Source organism: Neopsephotus bourkii, unplaced genomic scaffold (assembly GCF_033783945.1).
Source record: "Neopsephotus bourkii isolate Nb327-2 ecotype Australia unplaced genomic scaffold, CSIRO-AGI_Nbou_v1 NB_71, whole genome shotgun sequence".
Lineage (NCBI taxonomy): Eukaryota > Metazoa > Chordata > Aves > Psittaciformes > Psittacidae > Neopsephotus > Neopsephotus bourkii.
Window position 1 is genome coordinate 587,207 of NW_026900588.1, and position 13,256 is coordinate 600,462.

General features: G+C 39.2%; 1 protein-coding gene across 32 annotated transcripts in view; it reads left to right on the forward strand.

The window, feature by feature from the left end:
* Positions 1-13,256, forward strand: part of NRXN1 (neurexin 1) — a 678,625-nt gene that overhangs the window by 586,031 nt on the left and 79,338 nt on the right. The window lies entirely within an intron of this gene.

Here is a 13,256-nt window from a genome sequence, read left to right on the forward strand (position 1 = left end):
GAGCACAATGTGAAGAATGAGGTTAATTTTCTCAAGAATGGAGGACAACATGCTGATAAGACTGGGAGGTTGAGGTCAAGGTGCCTGGTTTCTGTGTAAAACCTCAACTCACAGTTGGAATTTGATTGAGGCATCAAACTTGACACTACAGCTTTTCTGTCCGTGGTATTTTTGTGTACTTTATGTTGTAGGCTGAAAACTACAACATAGATTGTTATTTTATAAAGTGAACATTTAAGTTAAAAGTGAGCTTTAAAAAAAACATTTTGACTTGTATTTTCAAACACACAGAGGTTTTGTGCATTTTCCTTGTTACATAAAATACATGAGAATCCAGTTTAAAAAGAAGGAGGTGAGGGCAACTTAAACCCAATTGCAGATACATGGAACCAGCTGCCTCCAAAAAATGTCATCCATTGTAGACAGTAGATTGCAGTTCTTTTAATGATTATTGTAGTAAGCTACAGTGGTTTTATTAAATAGGTAATGCATTTTCTTTGTTATTAATTCCATTTTCAATAGTATCTCCCACTTTCTTATCCAACTAGGCTGATCTCAGTGTTTTGCAGCACCAAAATGTAAGACTTCATCAAATTGACCAGAGACAGATCCACATCTAAAAGTGCAAGACATCCTCACAGTGTTGAAGAATGTGGGGCTAAATTAATGCCATTGAATTCAAATCAAACTAAGTTAAACTGTAGCAGTTTCCAGCATGCTTTTTGGCCTCTGCCACTCTCAGGTAACTCTCAGGCATAATCTGGGAGGAAGAACATCATAGCGAGCATCCCCCATCTGGCACCTTGCATGATTTCTTGGAGATAGGAGTTTACTGGTACAGTTTCTATGCTAGTTGGCCTGTGTGTGTGTTTACACACTTGTTTGGATGTTTAGCCACTAAGATTTTTCTTTCTGAGGTGTTCCAATGGCATATTTGGGGAAGGAAAGAAGTTTCTGAAGCTAACAGCCATACGGTGAGGTATATTTCTTTCTGAATAGGGCAAACAGACAATCAGGCAAAATGGTCCTCCGAAGATACTGTTTCAAGCTTCAGGCAGGCTCGAGGAGCATCCAGAGGTGCCCAGCATCTCAGCAAAGCACATTCTGAGGGTAAAGGTTTCAATCAACCTCTCTCACCTATTAACCTGGCTGGTGCAAGTAGCTGTTGCAGCCCATTTGAATCTCTGTAGCTGAGAGCCTGAAATCAGCATTTTTGAGGAAAACATTCAGTATTGATGTCATTGCAGCACATGGCATTCTGACTATATAACTTGAGCCCTTCTTGCCATTAATAATACACAGTGGTTTACTTCAGCTATGTCTATGAATCCTGCCTGGTAGGATCTGTGTTGCCATTAAGACTATGCACGTAATTAGTCAGGGACTGCACAGGAACACAGTTTGCAATCAGGCCTGTGATTTGATGTAAAGAGATTGATAACATCCCAAAGACAAAGCCAGAATTTGTCTGCAGGATTCTGTTATTCATGTAACAAACTCAGACCTGGGAAGCTACTGAATCAAAGACATAATTTATCCTCTTCATTAATACCTGTTTTCTTATTCTACCTGCATGCAATAATTTCTTTACAGTGAGCCATAGGACTCCCATGGGCCTGCCCTGCAGGGTGCTGAGTAATCACTTTCCATCTTTGTGTCACTGGGAGATGAAGGCACTCACCATCTCATAGAAAATCTTTAATTTCTGCATTCCCTTTCAATTTTGTCCTTTACATTATTTTTTTTCCCGGATTCTTATTTATATATAGCCTCTGCAAGAGTGTGGATTACATTGACATACTGTAATGCACAAGAAGAAAAGTTACCTTTCTAGTATTAATTAGATTACTGAAGAAAATACACAGCTGAACAGCAATTGCTAATGAAAAAACCTTACATGACTACAAACCAGTGCATGTCTGAAATAGAATAGAAGCAAATGATCAAATCAGTCAGCAATTGTTCACTCTGTTTGCAGAGGTACTGAATTCAATTAAAGATTACAAGATCATTTAAAACTCTATTTATGGTAAATGCTCTTAAAAAAAACAACCCATAAAATATTAGTGCTTAAATTGATAGAGTGTAAACGTCTCAGCTGATATCTAACTGATGCAGTGTGTGTCGAATGCAGTTGTGTGTGATTTTAGACAAATGAGATCTTAGTGCTTCTGAAGGCAAAAAAGTGCTTTCTGTTAATGACTCTGCTCTAAATGAAGGTTTTCCCTACTTGGAAGCTGTGTCATATTTTAACAATGCATGTTTTGGTAATGACAGACATCTTAATTATTATACTTTTAAATGTAGATTTTTCAAAGGGGAAAAAGGTACTCAAATCCTATTGAATGTCAATGGCAGGTGAATGCCTCATTTTCCTTGGTTTCTTGAAAATCCCCCACACCCCTTCCCCTTTGATTATAATGGCATCTAGAGCTGTCAGCCTTCATGCAAGGCACTGCATAAACACATAGGAAGTGACAGCCCCTGTCTCAAATAGCTTAAGAAATAAAAAGTATCAGGTAAGGAGAAAAAAAGATGGAAATTAGGAGATGGGAGGAAGAGGGAAATGAAGAAGGCATTGTGCTGGTTCAGTGTTAAGCGACGTAGGATTTGCAGTCCAGCCATCATGGGAGGGATAGTTTACTACCTAGGTTTTGATCCAGGCTCTTCATGTAGGAACCCCCAACCTATAGCTGTCCCATAGGAACATCATGTAGATGATGTAGTCTACTGATACAGTAGACTCTGGATCAGGCAATTTTAGGACCTTGCTGCCGAGTTTGTCCCAGCTGGGCAGTTAGTACAAAATCAGCACCAGTTATGTGGTCAGTGAAAGGTTTTCTCTACGTTTTTTACCCTGCTTATTGCAGAGGGGTTGGACTAGATGAACTTTGAAGGTCCCTTCCAACCCAAACTGTTCTGTGATTCTGTTTTGCTTCTCGTTTTGCCATTGACGCTTGAGGGAACCCATGGCCACTGGTGTGGGAGCTGAGGATGGCAGGAGAAGTCTTTCAGTCTCCCCACACCAAATGGGAGGAGGCTTAAAATTTTACATGATTTTGTGAACATGGAAGGAAATCCCCAACCTTAAGTGTTACAAGAGCAGGACTTCCCTTAAGTGAAAATACGCATCTGTGTGTTGCTAACTATGGATGAGCCATAAGTATACACTGGTGCTCAGAAACCATTTATGCTTAGACCATATTTATATGGGCTAAGAATATCATACTCTTTATGAAGTTATTCAGCAAAATGATACAGTTATTTCTTCTTTTTCGCTTTTATTTTTGACACTTCTTAAAGTCTCATTTGCAAGTTTTTCTATTCAATCATAAAGGCAGTAAACCTCTTTTTAAATTGAAAACAAAGGAGATTCACATGTTGTGTAACTCCAGGAGCCGGAATGTTGAGCAAAACATCAAGTACTGCAAGGCTTGCAATAAAAATTGCTGGAGTTGGCAGAAGTGGAAAAGCTTCAAAAGGACTTTGAGTCTTGGTTTTTCTTGAATTAGGCTAGCACAATCAGGCCTTTAGTGTATCTTTAGCATGGCTTTGTAGATCTATATTAACTGGAAATCATAAATGAAGTGATAGTAAATCAAGAATAATAAGCTCATTTCTCATTCCTTTCTAAAGATTTGATTATGACAGCCCATCCACAGAGCAGCCTCTGCTTGCATATGTTGGAAACTGTTTCTGAAAGTTGTGTGAAAATAGCCCTTTTTTTTCTTTATCCCAAGGGATTCTGGCTGTCCTCTTTGTTCTCATCTGAGTGGGCTCTTATCAGTAACACTGAGCCACTTAACCAGCAATTGCAATATACTGTGAGATGGTTGCCTGTATTGGAACAATAGGCACTGATTTTTGGTCAAGCAGAATTCAGTTGACTTCATATTGAATGGATGAGCTGAAATTTGGTCAGTTGCCTTGGAGGGCACACATCAGGTGAAGGGTATGTTTCTTTACGTGGATTGAGGCAGTGGATTTAAATGGTATTCATTGTAGCGGGGACAATGACAGGCTTAGCTGAGTGTCTTCATTCACCTGCCAAATAAAAATAAGGATTTGAAGAAGAGGGGTGTTTTCCATGGAAAAAGTTCAATTTTAAGAATGGTAGTTGAGTACACGACCTTTACACAGGATAGTAAATGTGAATATATTTCATGGAGACACAGTAATCATTAAATCAATGTAGTTAATAGGAGGAAGAGTATTTTTCACTCATCTCCGTTTAAAATTATCCACTATATGGTTTGCAGTGCCTGTTCTTATACACAGGGTCTGGGTTCTTTCTGTACGTCTGTGCTGCTGCCACTTCTTCCTCTAGACATTCACACCAACCAGTCCGCAGTTCATTGGCCCCAGCAGGCAAAGCTGATGCTTGCTAGATGACAGAACTTACGTACAGTTCTGGTGTCCCCAACTAAGAAAGACATGGAGCTATCAGAGCAAGTCCAGAGGAGGCCATGAGGATGGTAAAGAGGCTGGAGCACCTCTCACATGAAGACAGGGTGAGAAGACTGGATTTTCAGCCTCGAGAAGGCTCAGAGAGGACCTTACAGCAGCCTTCCAGTATCTGAAGGGGGCCTACAAGGAAGCTGGAGAGGGACTCTTCACCACTGGGGGACTGTGGTGATAGGACAAGGGGTAATGGGTTTAAACTTAAACAGGGGAAATTTAGGTTAGATTTAGGAAGAAATTCTTTACTGTGAGGTTGGTGAGGCACTGGCACAGGTTGCCCAGGGAAGCTGTGGATGTTCCATCCCTGAAAGTATTCAGGGAATAATTGGACAGGACTTGGAGCAACCTGGTCTAGTGGAAGGTGTCCCTGCCCCTTTTCAACCGAAACCATTCTATGATTCTGTGAATTCAAGTGTTAAGGACAAATTTCATTTACAGTAGGATATCTAAGCAAGTATTGTAGTTGTGGAAGTACTCACATTTCAATTGCAGGTAGATGTAAAAATAGGTTGGCGCATGGAACCCATGCTCTTTTTTTGCCTTTCTTTTGTTTAAAATATCATACTGTGCATTTTTAGTTTCTTTTAGTGATTTTTGATAATTTCATTAATTATTTTAAAACATAACTGTTCATCCTGACACTCACTTAGTTCTCTAGAAAATTGAAATAGGATACAGTGAACACTGAAATTCTCTGTTTTAGTATTTGCTATGTGATTACATCTGACTTTCCCATTGAATATTGGTTCTTCACTACTTCAGTACATAAATGTTGCTTTAGAGAAGGAATAGGAGCATTTAGACAAGGAGCATTCAGCACACCAATGTGTTGGGCTGGCTCATTGTTTTGTTGTTTTCAAGTGTGACACATGATTGTGTAGTCGTTTGCCTGTCTCTCTTGATAAATACTCAGTCCCATGACCAATTCAGTCAAATCTGGTTTTGGCACAAAGATTTCAAGGACATTAAGCTCCCACAGAAGCCAAATTGCATGAGCTCTGGTGCTCATCCTGGTCTTCTGTTGCATATTGCATAGTTATGTTTTCCCCTGCTTTGTGTTAAAAAAGCAAAGCTTAAAAAGAAAAACAAAGTGAATGTGTGGGTTGGAATACATCATCTCCAGAGGTCTCTTCTAACCCTAACAATTCTGTGATTCTTTGTTCTTGAGTTCTCTCATCTTACTTAACGTTTCTGTATCACTTCAGTGTTTCGAAAATCTTATGGTAAGACCTTTACATATATAGATCCTATAAGTGTGTCCTTAATGTGAAAATTAGCTACTTGAAATACACGCTTTTGTGCATGTAGCCTTGCCATTGAACTGCCAAATAATAGTGATTGTCATTAACTTTATAGCCTACAGAGAATTTTGCCTCTAAAACCAGAGCTTTGTGTCAAGCTCAGAAGATAAGAGCTGCTGTTGGTTGTTGTTAGAGAAGAAGGGTTCTTACAGGCAGTTTGTAGCACACTGGGCCACCAAAGGCAAATCTTAACTGGTTGCTTGGGAAACCACAGACATTAAAATACCTGGACCTCATCAGCAATAGTACTTCGTTGCACCATGCAGTCCAGAGACAACAGGCTTCTGCATGGGCTGCTTTGTCTTTAGCTCTGCTGTGGATTAGCTTCAGTAGGCATCATCCACGTGGGATAGTTTTCCAGCCCCAGCTGGGAAAGAGCTTCCCTAAAAGAAGCCAAACCATGCAATTTCCATTAAGTCAGTGGGATGTGTCTAAACCTTGAGCACTGCTTTGAAAATATCCCCTACAGTGTGTATGCACAGGGGAAAAAAGAGGTTTGTAAATTAAATTACAGCATTGTCGGTATCCAAATTGTAGGTTAACCAGTTGCAAAGCAAAGTTTCTTTCAAAGTTGGGAAAAAAAAGATCTGAGGCCACTTGTAGCTTCAATGTTGTTTTTCTTTCATCTTGAAATGACCAAGCTCATTTACTACAAAGTTTGCTTTATTACGGGGGGGGTTTAACCCAGACTGGTGTTACCCAGTCTCAAATTATGACTCATTCATTACAGTTTTTAAATGTGATGGAATTTACTTTTCAAGTAGGACAAACATAATCTTCATTCCAGCCTTTTTTCCTAGGATGCTGCTTGTCCTTTTTGCTAATAAGTTGATTGTGTCGGGTTAGCAGTATGATATTTCTAGAAAATCCCTTTGTATAACATGAGACACAGTATCTAATGGTTGGTGAGCAAAGTCGCACCCAAAATATAGCCAGTGATATGCTGTTGGAGAATTATTTCCCTCCATTCCCAGGCTCTCCTTCTTCCAGCCACTTTCTTAGGAAGAATCCTGTCATACAAAGCAGCGCTTGGTTCTGTCTTATGCGCCGTTATCTGTCTGCCCTTGCCCCTCAGTGCCTCCCAATACACTAAAACATCACTACATCAGGATTACATAGAAATGGGATTGTTTCACCCAGGTGGAACACAAGGCTGTTGCAGAGCTGGTGGCCCATAGCTGGGCTGTCACATACCTGTTACGCATGTGGTGTGGCTCAAAAGGCCTGGGTGTTGCAGTCACTGTTGGTTTTCAGTAGCCTTGCATTGTGTCTGGGAGCTGCTCTTCTCCTGTGCAAGGAAAGCAATAGTCATTCAGTCTTCCTACCATTGAGAGCTGCCTGAAGATCTTGTTCATGGTTTCCTTTGATGGATTTCTGTGGCTGAAGCACTGTGGTTTACATGCTTGGCTCACCCAATTTGCCTTTCAGGAAGCAGAAGATAATACATTCTCTCTCTTTACTTTGGTGTATGATTCCTTACAGCTGAGAGAAAGAAAGAGAGATCAAGTTGGTGTGTGACTCTCCTCTCCCAGCAGTGGAAACTTAGAGCAGGTTTCCACCTATGATGAAGCACAGCTTCAGTGTGCTTCAGTGCCAGCAGACACCCCAATGCAGAGCAGCAAAATATTAGTCTTGCTGCTGCAGCAGCAGCAAATGGTGATTACAATAGTCTCCATGCTTCCATTTGGTATTCAGCAATTGGTCTGAATCGCTGATGCTCGTGTTTTGTTTGTATGTGGACATTGCTTCAGATTTAGATGCTTTCTAATATCTCCATGCTCTTTACCCAGATTTGCAGTTCTGTTACAAATAATTTTTCACAAAGGCAGTGTATAGTTTCTGTGCATAATTTTCCTTTCCTTTAACCACTTTATTGTAATGTCCCTTTTTTGCACTATGGTTTTGCAAGCATGTATATCTATGTAATTATAAAAGGCAGATGAAGGTATTAGATTGGATTATTTTTTTAATGCAAAGGTGAAGAGTAAAGTCTCTGAAGTGATTTAAGGCAGAAACCTGTGGGACTTGCCAGTTTCTCCTGAGAGGGAACATAAATGATGGGCAGTGGCATTGCACTGAGGAATTGCTGTCCTGTGGATCTAACTACACCACTCTCTCGTAGAAGTGCATAGAAATATGGGCTGAGAAATAGGAACCATTTCTTTAAAATCCACTCTGGAGGATGAGATGATATATTGACCAACTAAACAGAAATCGGAGACCTAGGTTTGTATTCTGACCTGTGGGAAATGATTCCATCTCTCTTCAGTTCATCTCCATTAATAAATAACTGCGTACTTCCCTGCTGTGAGATGACAGGGGGTGAGAATGAAATCTATTGTTGGCTTTGATGTGTTCAGACAGATAATTAAGGATTATGTCTGTATCTAGAAACACAGAAGTGGAAGTACCAGGTCTTAGGAGAACACGTACCAGGTAAATTAGAAATAGTTCTGGAAAGAGCAGAAATGATGTGGGAGGAAGCCCGTGTGAAGAGAGTACATGGTGCTGACATACCTCAGATCCAGGAAGAAAAAGGGCTCTCATGGGAACAAAACATTTGAAGGTAAAACGTGCTATATGCTTTTGCTACATCTTTTAATCTAGCCACATACTAAATGTTTGGGATTTTGTGGGTGGATTCTGTCAGAAAGAAAGACTGAAGAGGTTGACAGGGTTTTTAAATGCCCATCAGCTTGTGGGAGGTTTTGCTCAGCCTCCTGCGTTACGCTATAAATACAGAGAACACATTTATTCTGACATTTTCAAGCTTTTAGAAAAAGGATGAGGTCAGAATAAATGGCCACAGACATATCTTGAATGACACTTGCGTATCATTTTCAGGTTTTTAAAGCAGGGCATTAGTGTCGGTGCTGTGCAGACAGTGTGAGAATGCTGGGAACAGCAAGAGTGAGATTCTGATGTCCATGCAGCCATAGGTGACTCCACTGACTAATGGATTCGAGAGTTGATCATTTATTTTTCTTTTCATATCCAGATTCTTTTGTGACTTTCACAAATATGCTGGCATTAATAAGCATAAAGCCCTAAGAGAATATTCCCCCTTCCTTCTGTCTATTTATGTCATATTTTGGGAAAATGAAATTTCCCAAAATTTAGCCTCCATAATTCACAAAGCCACGAATTCATTAAAATTGTCTGGGAGTTTTACTGAGTGCTTTAGGGAGATCCATCTAGACTAAATGTGTTCAGTAAAGCTGATAATTCCTTACATTAATACTGAGATTTAGTTGTTTAATTCCAGGCTCCCAGAGGTACGGAATACAACAGTCTGGATACGCTTCCTGTAGGTGTGATAGACTTGCTAATTAACTGATCTAATCCATACCAAGGCATTATCAATACCACTATCTGTCATGCCAAAGGGTAGGATACCAGTGGTAGCTAGATGCATGTTGTCTTCTAAAACAGCATTCTGCATATGTATCTGAGTGCATAAACACACTGTTTGGTTACATTTCTGTGGTGATGTCCAATTACAACTAGGATAGCATAAGCACTTGAAATATTTCCCTAATAATGTTCTTGACATTAGCGTTTCCTGTCCTTGAGGTCGGTGCTGATAGCTTGAATCACCGTGTGCAGGAATAGTCTAAAAAACGATATTTTCTAGAGTAATCCAAACAGCCATATTATAGGTAAATGAGAGATAAAGGCAGTTGTAGCATTTTCTTTATTAAATGGCTAAAACCATACACAAAAGTGGCAGGGGAGGAAGGGGCAGGATGTGATTATTGTTTTCCTCAATGAAACAATTGATGAAAGAATCATTTGGGATGACTCAAAACAATTTTTCCATTTTTATCATCCACGTAACAAGAACAACAGGAACTCTTTTGTTCAGAGTTGTAAAAAAAAAGGAAAATTCAAACCAATTGAAAAATGAAGACCTGATTTAAGTGTGTTATATTCCTCTAATTACACATAATTCTGTAAATGGTTGAGATCAGCCTAGTGTTTTCAGTCAGCTGTCTGAAAAGCTTTACAAACATGTTGTGGCAGTGCCTCCTCTGTACTCTTAACTGACCTTAGCATTTAAACTTTTGCAGTAGTCTTTGTAGTGCTGTGAGGCACCACAGAAATAAAGACCATGATCTGTTTTCTCAGTGTTACACAGATAAGCCTCTAAAGAAAATCTTACAGTGTGGGGCAAAACACTTAATATCTTCATATATTAAAAATAGCTACCAGCTTGTTCATATTAAAGTGCTTTGGTTTTCCATAAAAGGGAGTTAACAGATGTCTGACACGATAATTCCACCATATGGCAATTTTATTTTCTTTGTAGTTCAGTATTAAAATGATAATGATGAACACTGAGTAACTTTGTTAATCTTAGTAGGTGGAAGTTTCACCAACATTTCAAAAGCAACAAGGGGTGATTTTAACTTGGTATCAACTGTGGCAAGAGGTGTACTGTGATTTTCCCTCTGTAATCCTGGGTTGATGGTAAAATGAGCTAGATGATCTAACAAGACTTCACCACCTCTGAATTGCAGAATGCTTATAATGGTGAGGACAAAAGTCCCATTCAAGTGATGCTAGAGAAAATCATGGGGTAAATACTGTCTTCTCTGTAACAGTGAGGAAAAGAGCTAACACATAGCTTAAATATTTCATTCACATTATTTCTGTTCATCAGCAATCAAGCATCAAAGCATACCATTTGTCCAACGTAAAGTTTATCCCTCTATGTTGGTAATATATAAAAAGTCTTGGATTTGTCAGATGAGAAGTCTGAGCTGTGATTTGTTGAAAGTTAGGAGAGTATTCTAGGAAGGTATTAGCTTCTGCTTGCCATATTCCTATGCTCTTCCCAAGGCATCTACTATTAATCATGATGAGGAAAGAAGACTGGGTTAAGATGAACCTTTAAACTGACCAGGTATGGTCATTTTTGTAACATGGCATGCCTTCTTGTTCCTTTGTTTCCTGCCTTTCTGAATATAGATGTTCACATTTCAGCCATTGGTCAGGTGTTAAATGCAGCTTCCCCATAATTATTTGCAAACTTTGCTCATGTTGATCAGCTGACAAGCAAAACAAACCAAATGGCAGGTTTTACTTTTGGCAAGGCAAATTCATCACTAAGAAACTGTACCCATATGGCCTAGGTAGATGGAGGCAAAGGGAAATAAAAAAGAAATAGAAACATTAAAGAAGCTATAGTCAGGTATTTCTATCAGGTAGCAAGGAGGGTCTGTATGCCCATGGAAGGAAATAGGAAGTTACAGTAAAATTCAGTTGATGTTCCCTAATCTCTTCCTTGGTCAAAGCAGAAAAAAATACAATGGCATGAGTGAGTCTCAGCATGAGCATGATTATATTTACAAATGCTAACAGTAAGATAAAGCTGTAATGCTGCACTGGCTACAGTAGTTGAATTTGCTTTGTTTTCTTTCAGTAGTGTAAAAAGAAATTTTATAAAATCTATTGCTGATGAATAAGGCCTCTGAGATTTTTTTAGATGGTCCATTTGGGCTTGAATACACAGAAGAATTCCTGTTCAAGATACCATTTAAACATAAGTGTTTCTTTAAACATGTGCTTGAGTGAAGGGTGGAATTGGAAGGCATTTAAAGGTATGCTTTTCAAGTCTTGTCTTGAATGAGCAACCGAATTAGAAATAATGCTGTGCATTCTAGTGTCATCTTAGCCTAGGACTAAACTAAAGGTAAAACCTGAATCAGTTCTCATTCATTCTCTAAAGAAGGAGGAGTTCTGTTTTCTTCCATTTTTCTAATCAAGATGTGACATGAGGTGTGATTCTGCTATCTGAGCCACTGGTTTGTAACAGAAACTTGAAACAAATGAATTGTTTTATTTCTGTCCAGGTTGGGTGTCTGTGAATTACATCCTGCAAAACCTCACCCACAGGTGATAGGGGATGTAAAGTGCAATCTGAGTTGCTCATTTTAAATAGCTCATTAATCATTAATGCCAACATTCTTCTAATTGTGGTTCTTTGTAACCAGCAGAGTATTTCCTGATGATCTGCAGAGAAGATCACTCATTACTTTGTCAGCTCTTCTCCATTTTTTCCATTTGCTGTACCAAACTACTTATGGTTAAAAATACATGAATAACTAACAGATTGTTCTCCTACATACTTTGCTGCCATATTTGCTACAAGAGCTTGTATTTAACTTCCTGTGGGAGAGAAGTGATCTGTGAGATCTTGAATAGAAAGTATTTAAGGGCTGCCAGGTCCTTCTTTGTAAACATGAAGTTGGACAATGAAGTCATTTGAAAAGTCAAGTTAGGATAAATTAATCTTCTTAGAGTATCCCATGGTTGTAACTGCCATGGTGAAGATTAATTTACAGTGTGCTAAGCACCTATTAATGCCCAACCATGAATAAAAGTAGACCTCAGATCTGCAAGTATGATGGCATATTATGGTATAATACACATTTTGGTGTAACTTTCCCAGTACAAGCTTCAATGACTGCCAAGGTTACTATCTCTGGCTTTGAAGAAGAGCTGGGATAAATGTGGCTGATGCTGCTACTTATGTCAGTCCTTTCTGCCAAGGCTGCCAGCAAAGCTCTTGATTAATGGTGGAAGCGGTGGATTTTTCACTTCTGCTCTGGTTACTGCAGTGAAAACACCCATTGAAAGCACACAAGATAACAAGCAGACATAGCACAGAATAACTTGCAGCCACTATTGACCAAGAGGAATTTGCAACTCGTGGGCTAGAGAGGATGAACTTCCTTCGATAATTCCCTGGGCTGAGTTGGCAAGTTCCTTAGTGTTGTCAGAGCTCCCTGTTTTTGTTTCTTTGTGGGGAAGTGCTTCTCAAAGAAGGACAAAAAGCCATTAATACAATTGAAGCAGCCAAATAGCTAATTCTTTAAATTTTAATTATGAATGAATATGCTCTGAGAGTTGGATCAGACGTGTATTATCCTGGCACCAGAAATGGACAGAAATTAAAGGGTAATAGATCCTTGACTCTGGCTAAAGAAAACTGTTCAATAAATGCTTCATACATCAAGCCAAATTCTCAGTTGCAGTCTTACAACTCTATAGACTTTAGTTATGAGCATCAGTGTAGCCAATAGCAGAATGTAAACCACACAGTTGTTTCTACATGCTACCTTGAGGGCAGCCTGTGTTTGGAAAGACGTTCATCACCCTGTTTCTTCATATATAAATTTGCAATAGGCCAAATGATGACTTTGAAGCATAAAAGAGGAAGTTAAAAGTTAAGGACGACAGCACCAAAATAGATAGGCAGAGTTTTGACTGGAAGAGCAATAAAAGCTTTCAACAAAGATACGTGTGTGGATTTAATGTGTACTGCTGCCACCACCATCACCAAGATAGATAAAGTTGGGCAATAAAAAAGAAAGAAAGTGCTATTTCATCAAAAGAACAATATGCAAAGGGGCAACAAACCACTTCGGTGTGCAGTCAGTCCCCTTGTCCCCTACCCAGGTAGCTTATGGTTAATATTGTGTGCTGTGG